Source organism: Haemaphysalis longicornis, unplaced genomic scaffold (genome assembly GCF_048455015.1).
Source record: "Haemaphysalis longicornis isolate Haplotype H1 unplaced genomic scaffold, Haemaphysalis longicornis Haplotype H1 scaffold_11, whole genome shotgun sequence".
NCBI classification, from domain to species: domain Eukaryota; kingdom Metazoa; phylum Arthropoda; class Arachnida; order Ixodida; family Ixodidae; genus Haemaphysalis; species Haemaphysalis longicornis.
This window is the reverse complement of record NW_027526214.1, coordinates 7,963,015-7,976,970: the sequence shown is the minus strand read 5'-3', so window position 1 is coordinate 7,976,970 and position 13,956 is coordinate 7,963,015.

Below are 13,956 nucleotides of genomic sequence, written 5' to 3'. Positions count from 1 at the left end.
ATTCGGAGGGATGTATAACTGTGCGCAAGTACATCCGATGATGTGCGACCTGCCAACGCCGCATGTCATCGCTGTCAGGTTCTATTGGTCCGCTGCAGCCCCTTCCTTGCCCAGCGAAACCATTTGACTGTGTAGGCATTGACCTGTATGGGCCTTTCCCTACACAGCCACCAAGAATCGATGGGTGAATGTTGCGGTCGAGCATCTCACGCGCTACGCTGAAACCGCTGCACTGCCTACCGCCACAGCAGGAGACGTTGCTTCTTTTCTACTACGTCGCTTCATATTGCGCCACGGGGCGCCTCGAGAGCTCCTTAGTGACCGAGGACGCGTCTTCGTGTCCGATGTTGTCGCGAAGCTCCTCACTGAGTGCCGTATTTTTCATCGCACAATTCGTAGACTAATGGCCTCACTGACCGTTTTAACCGAACTCTTGTAGACATGCTGTCTGTGTACGTCTCGTCGGACCACGATGACTGGGACCATGTGCTCCTGTATGGGACGTACGCATACAACACGGCCATACAGACCACAACCGGCTTCTCCGCTTTTACCTATTCTACGGACGAGAGCCATCATGCACTCTCCACACCGTGCTTCCTTATCGCTCGGATGTGTCGGAGTGCACCCCAGCATCAGAAGCCACCAAACACGCGGAAGAGTGCAAAAACTCGCCGAAACCTTCACAACTGAAGACCAGTGGAGGCAAAAATCTCGCCACGACGACACACCTATAGCACCGACGTATTCGCCAGGGTCATTGGCTTCGCTCTGGATTCCTTCGACCACCCCGGGATTGTCTACGAAGTTTCTCGCCACGTATCATAGCCCCTACCGCGTCTTGGAGCGCACGTCACCAGTAAACTACATCGTTGAGAGCCTATGACCCTCTCGGCAGACCTTCGCCGCCGTAGGCGTGAGACTGTCCACGTGAAGCGCTTGAAACCATATCTCGAGCCTCTGGTTTCGTCTGCTCCGTAATTCGATAGGATGGCGTCTTCTTCCACGGGGGGGAATTGTAGCGAAGACTGCAGGACACTTCCTAACAGCGCCATACACTCCCTGAGAGCGCCATTGCAGTGCACCATCGCGGATCATCATCACTGCCATGCTTTTGGCACACCTCATCTATCATCATCAGAAGGAGATGAGAAAGAACAGGTTCAGCTGGCTCGGCATCACCCCTTGTCTTCTGACTTCTTCTTCGGTGTTCCTGAGCCCCAATAAACCCCTTAACCATGATTGCAATTATGCACATATTTCTAATTCACACTTGCATACTACACCGCATATATAGCAAAAAGACAATACGCGTACTTTATGCGAAATGTAAAGTGGACACAAATTTTGTAAATCAGAGCTCTTAATCAAATATGGCGCTACTAGCATGCAGAACGTGCTTACTGGCGTTTTCCAAAATTGCTTGAAGCAATTTCAGGTGACAACACCGCCACTGTAAAACGAAAATTTTCTCCACCAAAAGCTTTATTTTTGAGTAGTAGAGTAGAACATTTCTTCTAATATTTATTGGCCCACCAAAAAATTGGGAACGTTTTCTTCAGAAAAATGAGAAATGTTGGGGTTCTTGAATCAATATTCTTAATAGGTAACCGTAAACTGTTTGTAATTTGCTGGCAGAAAGAGCTTACCTCTTTCCACTTCTGAAAATTCAGGTAAGTGCATAAACATGGGGTGCGAAATCATTGTCACAAACAATTGAATAACTCACATTTTTTATGCAAACTAGGTAAATGTCCCACTATATTAGAGTAAAGCAGCAAACGTTAGCTAAAAGATTTATGGGTTCATGTTTCTCTGCCTTTCAAAAAATGGTTTGAAAAACAAAAAAAAACGTCCCCACATGGGTCCTGTTCAGTATTAACGGTGATTGTCTCGCCAACACCTCGGAACCCGAGCCCCCCATTTACTCTCTACAAACCGTGGTAATGAGTTTTAATGTGAAGGGTTGAAACACCAATCGTGTCCATCGGTGCCGTGGTCAAGCTGCAGCGGATGGGCGTGGTCAAGCTGTACCAGGCAGGGATTTCCGGGACGTCTTTGGCATCAGGCTAAACCGAGCAAGTTAAGTACCCCCTTTCCTGCTTTTACACAATGTTGTGTGATATTGTCTAAACAACCCCGTCCATCCAATCTTGATCGGCCTCCGAAATGGGGTTAAACCGAAGTTTTATTTCCACCTCTTTTCAAAGCCGTCTTTTCAATAACCATCAACAGCTGTTCACGGTTTCTTGTAATCGAGTTATCTCACTCAGCAAAAGCTTTCCCTTCACTGTCCGTATTCCTGGTCTCAAGATTTCTGCAAGATGCATTAGGTGAAAAGTATGAAGCTCAAAAGCACAGGAAGGAAGAAACCCTTGTCGAAATTATTACCAAACAACAAGCCCGCTGCCTTCTTGCCCGAACCCGCATCCTTATTCTGTACATGATGATCGCACCCCGCTAATGCCTGAACAGCTCCCAGGGTGCGACTTCTCAGACACATCTTCCTAGCGAAAGAGACGCCGACCTTCTCGAAGGTTTCAATTAAAAATGCGCCTGAGCCGTGCGCCTCATTACGATGCGCAGGAAATAAAATATTCCTAACATTTGACACATTTGAATAAAACAAACCTTGAAACGGTTCCCACTCCCCGATCATGTATACGCAAGCTTCATAGGATGTTCCATTCGTCGTACATACCAAAACCTCACGCCTGCTTCACGAGCCAGCGCTTCGTGCCAGTACAACCTTTGCCGTGGCAAAACAACCGTGGGAAATGAGCCGCACAGGACCTCGCTACCGACAAAAGCAATTCTGAAAACGTCCCATCTCCTAACTGCAGTGGACCACATACGACCTACTCCAGAACCTGAAACTCGAAATCAACATCAGTAACACCAAATTATCAGAAAACGCCTTTCCTGGGGCGGAAGAGATTTTCCTCTATCACCTTGTGAGTGGCGTGACGCAGCTCGCCAAGCAGGGGAGTGGTGTCTAGTATCGGGAGGGGCTTAGAACCTCGACTCAGACTTTCTCCCACCAGCGCTACATCGTGGGTTGCCTCAGGAAGCCAAACAACCCTCCATCACACCGCAGTGACCAGTTGTAGCGATTTTGGTGCAACAAGCTCCTAAGAGACCGCTCCTCCTGTTTCTGGTTCCCCGGCCCCCAGTACAACTGAGCACGCAGTGGAGATGGACGCGCACAGACCACCAGTGGCTCTCACCTCCGTCGCACGGCCTGCGCCACTCGTGGTGCTAATAACGCACGCAGCGCTGGCGCCTCAAACGAAGGGCTCCCACAATCGTGCCAAGTCTGGGAGCGCGGTCCGGAGTGCGCTCAACGGTCATGTGATGCGTACATTTACATCGGATGCTTCATATCTGCTTGGGAGCGTGAGGAATGGGTCCCTTCATCCAAAACTCTAGATAAGGCGACATCCGACAGTCCAAGCTCCGAAATACGGTCCATAAACACGCACAATATAGTTTGTCAAAATTAAACAAACGAAAATATATACCATTCAATGTAGCTGGTGAGGCCTCCTTAAACATTTTGGTGATGCCAATGAGTGATTGCATTCCAATCAGCCTGTGTAAGTAACTGTTTAAATATGGCATTCGACAACGTAGGGCTGTAATATGCACCCCTAAGTGGCGTGAAGGGCAGTGTTAAGACTTCCATGATAATTTTAAATGATTAAAATCTCTTAATGTCAATAAAACTAATTCTAGCTGTTGTTGAAGTTTCAACAACATGTGGTACCTAGCAGCGGTTAATAAAAGTGTATACAATGATGTATTGTATTGCATCATGCATGTATGCAACGATGTATTGCAGTTATTAATGATGTATACAACCGGTCCGGTGAGTGCTATCCTTGATCGGGAAATGCGGACTCGTTGAGTGTGATCCCCAAACGTCCAGGAACACAAGAAGGGGGAATTTTACTGAGACGAGGGGTATAGTGACCGAAACGTCCAAACAACGCGAGTGTCTTGAGAAGAAATGGCTAGACATACAAAAAAAAACAATTCGTAACTATGACTGGAGATATAATTGATGCTTTCAGCTTTCGTAGTGCTAGGACCATTGCAGGAATTCTGCGTAAAATATGGGGATAAAATAGACATGCGAACCGAAAAGGAAGTTAAGAGAAAGGGACAATATACCTCTACCGTATTTTTTTCTCGTTTAGAGGCATCTGTATATGTTATAGTATTTTGCTGTGGGGGGCCAAATGATCTCGTGGGAGATGATTGAGCTGTCAGGCTGGTACCAGTTTGACATTTTTGGGAAAAATTTTCCGGGAAGTGATAGAAAGAGAACTCCCTGTCAAGTAATTAAAACCCTGATCTGTCGCTACACGCAATGCAGAAGAAAGCTCTCAAACAAAGGTGCTGAGCATACATAAGAATCTGAGCACTGCTAAGCCAGAAGCGCAACTTGTTAAGCAAGAAAGATGCACTGCTTCCAGTTTTTCCCAAAGTCATCACCTCTGAGAAAGGTTTCCAAAGTAAGTATCCGAAACCTACTTGGCCGAGGAGTAACGTACGCTTCCAAGTAATTCATTAGCTGAATTCTTACGTAACCCTTAGCAGCAGCGAAGGGCCGGCCGCTCTCGAAAAACCAGACCATGTAGCCTATATGCCGCGGACGCAGCGAATAACACACACCCAAACGCTAAAATGGCGCGAACGTAGAATCTGTACATCATAAGGAGAGTCTCTCCCCGCATACCATTTTCTTTCTAAGACTTAGACGCCTCAACATACCAACAGCACGTGCACCATGGGCCTGTATGAGGGTTATATGTGTGGTCCAGTCAAACTCACTGGTGTATATTATCCTAAGATACTTTAAAGAAAGTACCTGAGGAATTAGGCGCTGTCGGAACCTGATGGTATCGTTAACAGGGTGTTTACACCGGAATAACCAGTAAGGAAGAATTTTGAACAATAAATGACGATAAATACTGTCCAACTAGGAGGCAAGAATATTCGACTGCAAGAATGCGTAAAAGGCTGCAATGTCAGGTGTTGATTGAAAAACCGAAATATTATCCGCATAAACTTATGTTGAGACCCCAGATACCACCGGAATAGCGCTGACAAGGATATCAACAAGAATAGGGGAAAGGACCACACCTTGCGGTACACCCCTAGGCAAGGGCTGCTGTGGGGCAGTATAATTCAATTGTAGCCAACTGAACTGCCTGTCCCTCAACGAATTGTAAATCAAAGCGGTAGTACCTAACGAAGTTCAATACTTGCAATTGACGACAACCAATGGTATTCAACGCTGTGAAGAACTTTTGCTAATCTAGGGTCACTAGAGCTGCAAACTGGCTGTGCTGCGGGCTAGTTTAATCCGCCTTTCAATGTCCACATGCTCGTTCCAAATTAACAAACCTGGGCAAAATAATTTACCTTGGGGTAAATTTCTAGAATTGGACATCAAATGGATTATGCGCTGCTGCAGGATTCGCTCGAATAGTTTAACCGCGTTGGAAGTCAATGCGGTAGGCCTGACGTTTTCGGTCACCAGGTTTTGACCAGCATTTTCATATACAGGAAGAGTTTTACATTACGCCATACAATGTGGATCAAAGCGTTTTATTGAATATTTGATCATGTTAAGTAAATGATTTGGAGCCTCATCAAATGATAGTTTTAGCGATTGAGTAGTGCGGCCTCCCTAGCCAGCAGCAGCTGCAGTCCATTTATTCATGACGTCAGCAAGCTCTGAGAGAGTTACGTCAATGAAGTCTTCTACCACGTCTGACGGAGTAGAAGACATTGCTGAAGCAGATAAAAGAACGAATTTGTACCCCATCAGCCATCGAGTCCAATGACTCTGAAAGCTCACCTGAAGATAGCACCATAGACTTTCCGCGATCGAAGATATCGAAAAACGCACGCTTATGGTTAGTCTTGGAGAGACACGAACATTGATCTGTGTTGTAAATCTGTCTAGCATTGGAAGCTGCGTGCATAAATACCCCTTAAAAATATTTGTAGCCGCACCAGTTCAGCAGGAATATGTTGTGGCAAAGATTTATTTTGGGCGCCTTTCTACGTGTAAACAGGCACGAACATTTTTTGTCCCACCGTGGAAAAGTGATACTGACTTCTTCCACATGACTTCAAATAATCACGACAGTGCTGAAGTGGAAATGGCGGAAACAACCTGTCGGACATCCAGCTTCGTTTTGTGTGACCAGGGGGTATAGGGACTTCATCAGAGAGATTTCAAACCTCTTATAGTTAACAAAAGATCCGCTCTGGCGATCATGTAAACAAATGGCACACACAATGTCAAAACCCATTGGGTTGTGGACACAACTAGATCCGCCACGAACAGTCAATTAAGAAGACACTGAAACACCGCGAGAAGATACAGTAAACTCAAAACTGATTGCGTTTGTCCGTTATAGTAGGTTGGAGAATTCGAATTATTGCATGCTGAGTCGTTATCTCTAGTCCAATCCAACAAGCGGTTCCCGCAATAATCCGTCCGGAAGCCCCAACTAAGGAGGTGGGAATTACAGTCTCAACCAAAGATAAGGTGAGGTACACAAGAAGCAATAGCCACATAAATTGGTTCGGAATCCACGACACCACTAGGAAACTAAACGTTGGCCAATGAAAAGGAGAGGCAACCATGCAGATTTAACTCCTGCAATAAACTTTCAGATTCTGGGGGTTGAAGTTGGAAAGTTTTGCGTTGTGGGCAAACTTGTTGAAATCAAACTTATCCCAACGCCACGTCCTGTATGTCTGTCTAGTCTGAACGTGCGGTAATTATAAAGAAAAAATTATTGGTTGCTACTCAGCCAGGTTTCCTATTCAAAAATACGTCCGGAGAAAACTGGTTGCACAAAAAAATTAAATTCGCAAAGCCAGCTGAAACAGAGCGACTATTGAACTGAAGAACTTTTAGAACCCCTATGATTCGGAGAGACATGCTGCTGCAACTGCAACCTCTAGTATCTGATCTTTTAGCTTTAAAACAGATATAACTTTCTTGGATTTGTCTTTTGCGTCACTCCCAGGATTTCAGCACTAGGTGGTCCGAAACCTTTGCTATTAGAAGCAATATCCAAGGCAATATTTTCTGCCTAGAGCAGCGGCCTCTCAGAGACCGTAGAAACTTGTTGATTCACTTCAGGTAAAGAGCGGGGTGCAAATATGGCTCCTGCTGATTTCTACTTTGGGATACACACTTTCGAATGTGCCAGACGTTATATGAGTGATTACTGAAGAGACAGCCTTCTCAACAGCCACTGAAACACTGGAACCTAAAGTTAGGTAAGCGAGGGAAGGCTGCTGGAGCTTGGCTACCGGTTTTCCCGCCACCGAAACAATGGTACTTCTTACAGGTGGATCTGCGAGTGAGTAGTGTTTGGCAGTGACTCCAGCGTAACCGTGTGTCCGTTTTTGACAATGGCAACAGATTTCCCGCGCGAGCAGCGATGCCTACAGATGACCTCAAAAAGTAGAATTTCTTCAGCTCTAGCACGGCAATTTCAAAATTGTGCTGGCTGTCCACTTCACAAAAAAAAAAAAAACATTTGGCATCTTGGGCAGAGCGTAGGTCGACATAATTACTCTCACTGAGAACACGACACCGGAGCAACAATTTGCATGCCTTGGGTATTTGGTGAAAATTTCAAAAGCTATGGCCCTGAAGGGGCCCAGGAAACAATAGGATACACACGGTAAATAAGTGACCTTTCTTTATTCTCTGATGAACGTGTTTTCAAAGAAATTCAGATATGACACATTCTCCTGGCATCCGGTTTTTCACTACAACCAGGCTCCAAAAGTAAATTGAGGAGACGCCTGCTACCAAAAACAGCCCACGTACCTCCTGAGGTGTAATCTGGGCTTCAAAAAAAACAGTGCTCAAAACGGGACAAAAACAGAAGGCTACACACACATCGGTGACTACTAACAAAATGTTTTTTTGCGTCTCAGAAATATAAACGAAAAGCTTACAGCAAGATGAGGGTGGAAAAAATATAGAAACATCACAACAAACGTTAAAAATGTTTACAAGAAACAGCATCTTTGCGTTATCATATTACTGCAGTTCGACCATTTCGCTTAGGCCGAAATAAACGCTATGTCCTTTTGGGACAAGGCAACACAAGGAGTGCTTACGCATCAGCGCCACAGTTGTAAATCTTGTATGCTCCCTGCAGCTCACGCTTGCGCTGATGTCCGTAGTGCTTTGTCACTTTACACTGCTCAAATTCAGGAGTGCACTGGCAGGAGGACGCGTGCGAGAGGAGCCAGCCAGTGCATTTTGCTTTGAGACTTCGCGTGCTCCATAAGCCTTAGGTTCAGGCATTGCCCAGTTTGGCCTACATACTGGCGGCCACATTACATCAGGATAATGTAGGCGGAATTGGCCAAACAAGGCCAAACTTGCAAAACTGGCCCGTTTTTCAGCTGGCCACAAATAATTTCCCTCACACTTATAAAAAGTGCCTCATGTCATCAAAGTCATCATCATCATCGCTAGCCTATCTACGCCCACGGCACGGCAAAGGCCTCACCCTTTTTCTCCATATACTCGGTCCTGTGCAAACCGCGACCAATTTATCCCAGCAAACATCTTGACATCACCTGCCCATACAACTTTCTGCTGCCCCCCTCAACGCTTGCCTTGTCAAGGAATCCACTCTGTTATCTTTATTAATGCGGGTAAACTCATTCGTCTGAAGCATGCGCTTGTTGACCTGATAGTGCCGGCCCGAACTGTAATTGGAGGGAACTTCTGTTTTCCGGTATGTGTCACGGCCTCAAATGTATACGTAGTTTTTGTAGTCGCAGTAATGAATCATGTCTCGTTTTTTGAGGATACTGTAAAAATCCATTTTGTTAACGTTAGTGCTACTTCCAAACATTTTAGAAGTTTAGCTTATAGGCTACTGCAAGGTCTGTATCGTTCAAAAAATTTCAGTTTTACATATACAAGACGTTTGCTCCACGATAGGTTTTTGGTAAAAAGCCCTAAATTGTGCAACTTCTTGTAGATAGTTATATTTACCGAGACAAAATGAAAAATAAACAAGAAAGCTTTTGCTACGGTATATTTATTATGAGACGGGCAATCCTAGGAACCCGACGGGCGAGGTATTACAGAAGAAGTGTACTCGATGCTGTCAGCTGAAGAACAGAGACCAAGTTTGCCGATGAAGCCGGTCGCAGTCGGTGCTGCCTTCATACTGCATCTTCGCGATATTTGCTTGATGATTTTTTAAAAGCTATCCTTAACGGCTGGTAAGGGCGAGACAACAACGAACACTAAATGCCGCGCACTCCCCGTCTTGAAAATGTTGAGACTATTTCAGGCAGGGTACCGATGAAGTGTGGGAACTTAGGCGGGCTAAAGCTGTCACGCTATCATTCGTTATCGGGATTATTCCACACAGCATGCACAATTTGTGCATTTGGCTTTCATTCCCATGCTGGAAGTTCATCAGAAGTCATTCTGTATCTGACTTTTCTTTTGAAGGTGATGTATTTGTAGCGGTAAAATAAATATTCACAAGTTTCTCGGAAAGATGGTCGCGGGAAACAGGGGTCCATATTTTTACGTCATCGCCAGATTGCAAACTTACATGTCACGGACGAAAATTGGAGCCACCAGCGTCAACAAGTTGCTATTTACTTCGCCCCTTACGCAGTTTTTTAGCCATTCCCACCCAACAGGAGGTGAGTTGTGTATACCTGTGATGGATGTCACCTAAAAAATATGAATTAAGAGCGTCTGCCATTGTGATTGCTCAGCTCTAGCACAAGGTTGAGGTACAAAATGCGTTGTATCCCAGGCAGCCGTGTGCATGAAAAAGTAACAAAGGGGACCTCCTCACGCCAGTAAAAATGGCGATCATATAATGACGGCATTTTTAGGGTTCTTTCTCAGTCATTTCTGCTGTGAGTGTTTGTTTATTGTTTGAGGTGGCTAATGGCATTCACCCGCTCGATGCCCTTTGTTACAAAATATCCGCATAACAATGACGGGTTGGTTGTGAGAAGAGGCAGCGCCATGTTGCAAAGCAGAATACCAAATTAGGACTTTGCCAGTTTTTTTAAGTATATCCCATTACAATTCTTTGAATTATCTATACTGATTAATATAAAGCTTAGTTTTTACATCTACGATTACAAGCGTGAGATATTACAAACGAGTGGAGCAGAGATTTTCTCACTTTTTGTAAGTTGCTCACCCGTAATCAACAGGCTGGCAAAATATGCAGACCATGCAACAAGAGCTTTTTCCAGCTTGCACTGTTGTATATTATGAAGTGCCGACCATATTTCGGGGAGGGAGGACAATACTAATTTTAGTGCATTGTGGCCTGCGTGTGACTACAGCAAAGTTGAGCGGCGGCTGACTCATCATGGCATGGCAGTACGATTTTGCCGCGGACGTTGTGTACACGTCCAGGAACGCAGGAACGAAGAGCGGCTATTTGTGTGAACGTTTCTCAAGGTACGTTGTTTCCCAGTAAAATCGTAATTTATGACGGGTCAAAATTGCAGATGCAACCTACTATTTCCATTCAGGCCGCGTAGACAAATTGTAACGCTCAGACTCCCACCGTTGTCTTGCGGCCATGCACGAGGTCTTTAGAGCCCCAAGGAAGGTGCCGTCTTCATCGTTGATATGTGCCTGGGTTTTTTCATAGCACTTCGCGACGAACGGTAAGTGTCCATGCCCTTCTTATCTGGTATTTTATTTCATTGTTCGCAAGAATATTTTATGTTAGCAATAACCGTAGCGTGCTGTGATGTGTAACAAACTAAACGGCCGTTCCTTCAACTCTAGGCCAATAGCGTTGATTGACTCAATCACTGGAAAATAAATTCAAAACTCTGGAGTAATTCTGTTCGGCTTTGCTTAGCACATGGCTGGCACACTCAATGGAGCTTTAAGCATCATCCTGGCCCTGAAAAGGAAAGCTCGATACTTGATACAGGAATTCATGACACAAATCAGGTACCTCGAGCCTAAAGTCACCACGTGGCCTCCGCCTGTACGTATGACGGGGAAAATTTAACAATCTGCCTCATTTTGGAGATGGAGGTATAATTACTCGATCACCTCAGATAAAGATTTCTGGTTTCTGCAAGCGCTGGCTCTTTCTGACACTCGATATTTTTACACCGTAGGCCGACAATGATAAGAAAGCAAACCATGGCACTCTGAGGTTGTAGTTAACATGACTTTTGTTACTTATGGAGGCGTGTTCGCTAAGTCGTCGACTATTCCACAGGAAGAGTTTACCGCGTCTACTTCTTGTGAAGGCACAGAAGTTGTGCAGGTGCGAGAAGAAGGGTTCCGCTGGCGACCGGTTCTCAAGGCAAGACAACAAAATACCCGACTGTGGGTTACGGGATAATGGTTGGCTTGGGATATCTCCTTACCTGTGGAGACCGATGTCAGAAGTACTCACCGATTACAGAATGCTTGAACGACAAGTTAAAGCTTTGTAGGAGTATTCGTGAGTTCATTGGCTGTCGTGGGCCATCCTCTGTATCGGATTCACCCAGTCTTCGACATGTAGCAAATGTGGAGAAGTGCACAAACATGTAGAGAAGTGCACTTCTGCAAGGGCCCGGTTTAGGATTGTTAGTGATAAGTGCATTGTGGCAAAGTAAACCATAGCCTACGTTTCAATTACCACGAGAAGCCCCGCATAAGCACGGTGAGTGGTGACTGAGATGGCGGGCCGAGGCGTTTCATCAAAGAAAGCCGGATGCAGACATTCAGAAGTTCCTATCACAGGAACAGCTTCGTATCGTTCTACAAAGGGCTACGTCAGTAAAAAAAACAGGGCACAGTGGATGGGCGAGTTGATGAGCCTACACATTCACCGTAATGTTCCATTACCGAAAAATCCAAAGCACAAGAGCAGTGGAGTTCGGTAATGTAGAAACCAATAGTTTAATCTCCTGTTACCATGTCGAGGATTTTAACGAGTTTTTCGGTCTCGACTGCCTGCCCGTGATTAGATATTTTTTTCTGGGGCTGTGAGAGAAGGAGTGTAATCTACTTCAGTATCTTTGCAGTAGCCCAAGGTTTGAGGGACCTCGCCTCTCTGTTTTTCAGGCGTTTGGTGGGTTTCAGGATTTGGCAAAATAGGGTTGTGTACAGAATGTTTGGCCAAAACTGCTGAGACCCAGCAAAAAGCATCACTGCATATGCATGGTTGAGAAAAGGTGGTGCACATGCGACGAGCTGTACGAAATAGATAGGCACAAGATCATTTTAGGAAAAATTTTATGGTGACGGTTAATGTGGAGACGGTAGTCGCAGTTACACCCAGCCTAGGCCATAAACACAACGAGATACGACCACTTTAGGAGAGATCTTTGAAAGCTGGGTATTAGAAGGGGGATTGATGAGAGATAAAGGCTATAAAAGAAACTTGTGAAGTTGCATACCTAAAAAAATTAGGAACATGTCGCTAGCTTAAGGACTGGTTTGTGTACAGAAGAAAGAAACAAAACAACTGTTCGCTATCTTAATAACGCTGATTCCACTCAACGGCACGTGCACAGCTCCGGTGCTCAAGCAATTTTTTGACATCTTCTTCAACGAGGACCAATTAGCAAAAGCCACATTGCCGAATCTCGAACAACCGTGTATATGAAACTTATAATATAGAGGATTGACCGAATGTGTTGGTTTAATACAGCGACAATACACAGGTGAGGAGGCGTGTGTAGTGTAAGGCCCCGGAATTGTTTTGACCATCTGGAGATCCTCCCCTCCACCGAAATCTGCAACGCATTTGTGTTTATGCTGTGGCCTCTACCAGAAAGGCGGCCGCCACGGCCGAGAAAAGAATGAAGGTCCCGGCAGTGAGCCGCACGATTCCATCCCCAGGGAAACACCGCTCGGGGTAACAAAAGAGAGCAGTGCACGGGGTGTGAGAACACTGACTAGAGGGCGTTCGGTGATGGAGGACCTCCAGCTTCGTAGCTGGAGACGCAGTCAGTATCAAAATTTGCTTACTTGAAGTGGTTCAACAATTCACATGTCTTCTCGCACTTCCATGGCCATCCAGGAGATTTTGGACCTATTGGTTCTCATACGGAATATCACAGCTACATGATTTGCCTCGTTGGAGACCCAAGATATGCACGTGGCTCCGAAGGAGCGCGCGAACACGTTACGTGTTAACAGATTGCTATTGTTCAGGGCAATTGACATGATGCATAATTGTGCATAAAGGGAAGTCACTGTAATGGGCGAGGTGCAATAGGGCTGTTATGAATTCTTGAATAATTAACCCGAAACTCATTGTTCTGAGAAACTTAAGATTGTCAGCACTGTAGGTTTATTCGCTGCTAAGATTTGTTGAGATGCATTGTGTAATGAAAGTAATATATTTAATGTATAGTGAATGTAAAGCTGAACGCATAGCAAGTCTTCCGTATGGGGTGAAAATGTTTGAAGTAGCCATTTGATGTACGGGGTCAAAGGTAGTCTTGATGTCATCAATGCTAACGAGTGTAGATAGATTGGCAGACAACGTCGAGTATACAGCTGCTCATGGCCCGACCTAATTTTTTCTTATTTTTTTTTCAATACTGCCAGTCTCGGGCGAGACCATAGTAGGTGGGCATTCATAAAAGCTCAACAGGAACCACAGCGATGACCTAACACTGACCAACAAGCAAAAACAACAATAAACAGTACAATAAAAGGGTACCACACACTTTCACTTCACGTGCAGAATCGTAGAGTTGTTCAGCATCGTCATCATTGACATTTCCCTCAGGGAGCTCTTGCGGGGTGTTACATAAGGGGAAGGTCAAAACAATGGTATAGACACAACAATGGTGTAGACACTAGAATACAGACAACAATACAGACGTACAGACATGTACACAATGTAAAGACATAGACATACAAAGTCTTTGCGTAGTGTA